The 2,990-nt window shown below is 38.2% G+C and overlaps 1 long non-coding RNA gene across 1 annotated transcript in view; it reads left to right on the top strand.

The window, feature by feature from the left end:
• The window catches only part of LOC107704274 (uncharacterized), a 3,608-nt gene extending 2,433 nt beyond the window's left edge, over positions 1–1,175 (top strand). The window contains exon 3 of the long non-coding RNA XR_001635939.1: positions 988–1,175. This is a non-coding gene — a long non-coding RNA (uncharacterized LOC107704274). The remainder of the gene's footprint in view (positions 1–987) is intronic.
• The last annotated feature ends 1,815 nt before the right edge of the window (positions 1,176–2,990 follow it).

The following is a 2,990-nucleotide window of genomic DNA, read 5'->3' as shown; positions in this document are numbered from 1 at the left end:
ATCGCGCGGCGGCGGGACATGTTTTTACATCAACGAAAGGTGGTGTACAGATGTTACAGCGTTAAAGATGTGCTCTTCCGATCTAGAAGCGCTTTTCATTAACTAAGCCGTTTTATTCGCTGCAGGAGTTTCAACTGGAAGCTTGTGACACTATAACAAATTCCTTGTATGTGCAAACATACTTGGCAATAAAGCTCTTTCTAATTCTAATTCTAATTCTAAACACAATCATTAATGAATAAATATATTTGGTTACACATTAACAAAAATAAAAGATAAATCGTGAAAAAGATGTCATGTGTTGTGTGAGCTCTCATGCTGACTTCCTAGTAAGCCTAAGAACAAAAAAAGAAGAAAAAAAATATATTCTGAGTTAAGGATTTTAAAATTCCATGAAAAGGTAATCAGTTATCCGTTTATAATGCTGTATAAACTATATTAAACTTAAGTATAGGTAATTATACATTTCATTTTAAAATCAGTATTTGTAGCCAAATTAAATTAAATTGTATTTAGTGTGTTCAACTTACTTTTTTAATTAGGATGATTTATGTAGTCGTGGTCCTGGTTGACGTAAGGCAGATTGCATGCCTCCACATCATCTTCCTCTTCTTCTTGGCTGTCGTCTGGTGGTATAATGTCGCCAACACCAAGGCAGATGTTGTGTAGCATGGTGTATGCAGCTATTACCTGTATACACACAAATACGAAAACATTTTGTCACCCTAAATTGTAAATTCTTTTATCTGACATTGAAGTTGTGTTAAGTAAAGATCAAATATAGAGAAAAATAATGCAACCTTTGGTGCAAATGTTGGATGCACTTCAAGTGCCTGAAGGAAGATGGCTCTAAATCGCGTCTTCATCATTCCAAAAGCACGCTCGATAATTGAGCGGCCTTTGGAAAGATGTGCATTGAAGCGCTGAGTAGCTGATGAAGCTGGATTCTTAAATGGTGTCATGATTGCGATTGGCTTCTCTGTGCAGGGGTACCCACCATCGCCGAGGAGGAAAAAGCCCTGAGGTGGATACTTTGCCTGTTTGTAAATGGGGCTGTTCTTAAGCACCCGTGAGTTGTGGACACTCCCGGGGTACCCTACAAAAATGTCTAAAAATGCCCCTTGATGGTCGCATATCCCTTGAAGCAGGATGGAGGCAAACGGCTTTCTGTTTTTATAACATCAGGGCCAGCTGGTGGTTTTATTCTCACATGGCATCCATCAATTGCTCCAACAGCTTTACCAAATGCCTGGTGATTGGTGAGAGAAGCAAAGCCTGCACCAACCTGGAGCAGGTGTTGTTCTGACTTTGGTAGGGCCACAACCTTTGGAAAAATTGCCATGACTTCATCAGCCACTCGATGTATAATTCTGTGAATGGTTGGCCGTGGCATCCCAAAAGCCTGCGACACAACCCTGTAAGATGCACCACAGGCCAACCAATACAAAAACACCAAGGTCTGGAGTGTTGTACCCCAGCCATGTCTCCGTTGCTGATGAAGCAGCTCCAAAAGTTTATTGAGGCTCTCTCTCGTCAGACGAAAGGCTGCTTTTGTATCCCCTCCATCAAAAAACTTCTCAAGAACAGGGACATGGGGATTGAGCCTGCAATACTTGATATATAATCATGTATATATAATACAGTGTTTCAGTTCATTCTTGATGTTCAATATTGTGTTTAAATGAGCAATATCACTCTCGTACTCGAGCGATACCGGCTCTATATCAGCGGCTGTGATTGCCTCCGGCACTCGGCCTCGTGCCTCTGGCCTAATCACAGCCATGCTGATACAGAGCCGGTATCGCTCGAGTACGAGAGTGATATTGCGTTTATACAACAGTTCGACGGAACATGTGTGTAATTAAACAAGAAACAACGGAGTGCCTAATAAAACCCTCTTTTGTGCGGAACTACTTCCTTCCGCTACGGATTTAAAGCTCAAGTTGACAGTTAAACATACGTCACTTTTAGAATTCGTAATCATGTATATATAACAGATCTACAGCATTACATTATTTTAATGTTCAGTATTGTGTTTAATGTATTTATAATCTAGTTTTACAGCATTAAATTTCATTCATGTATATTTAATATGTAGTTTAATAGACACAACTTTAGTACAGTATTTCCTTTTGTTTGTTTTTTGCTTAATAGCTTTCCTAAAATTATCTTAAAATTGTGAACACTGGGTTAAATTATGATAAATTATGTAATTCGTAGCACTTTTAAAAACAGTGGGATCACAATAATAATAACATTGTATATAATGTATAAAGTAATATGTGTAGTAAGATAAATGTAGTTCTATAATTATTGCCTCAATGCCCTACAACCAAAGGCTTTATATATATGGACTTATATTAAATTATATTATATTAAAGGAACTATGCTACAACTTACCTCAAATCTCCGCCGGTAAAAAAAACGGATAAACTTTGTTCTTGATATCCTCCTCCTTTTTTTCTCTAACAGATGTCTGTTGTAGGTACGCTGTAGCTCCTCAAACATTGAATAAAATAAAACAAGTAAAAACATTTTCTTTTCAAATTACTTTCCAAATTTAGAAATAATTTTCCTAATTAATTTTTCCTTAAGTAGAGGGTGTGTTGGCATAGCAACGTGATACTTCCTGTTTCCTTTTCCGCCCGTCCTACGAAGGCCGTCTCGTTTAATCCTAGGGTTGAGGACACTCCATGTACGCATCCTAGAGAGGATGCGACCTCAGGAGGGCGCAGCCTTCTAAATGAGACACAGCTGTTCATCCATCAGTGTCAATAAAGAATCTTCATTCTGCTTAAGTGTGAAAATATTATCAATGAAAATTGTAAAATGAATATATTTTTTGACTGACGTTACCTTTACCGACATAAATGTGAAACGAAAGGAGGTTTTCTCAATTCTAATTTCTAGCAGATCTGCGCCATTGTCGCAAATCACGTCATACAGATTAACGGCATTAACGGTAATTAACGGCGCTGAAGAGCGGGCCG

The sequence above is a fragment of the Sinocyclocheilus anshuiensis genome, unplaced genomic scaffold, assembly GCF_001515605.1.
Source record: "Sinocyclocheilus anshuiensis isolate Anshui unplaced genomic scaffold, SAMN03320099.WGS_v1.1 scaffold863, whole genome shotgun sequence".
NCBI lineage: Eukaryota > Metazoa > Chordata > Actinopteri > Cypriniformes > Cyprinidae > Sinocyclocheilus > Sinocyclocheilus anshuiensis.
The sequence above is the reverse complement of the archived record's forward strand: the minus strand, read 5'-3'. Positions and strand labels throughout refer to the sequence as shown.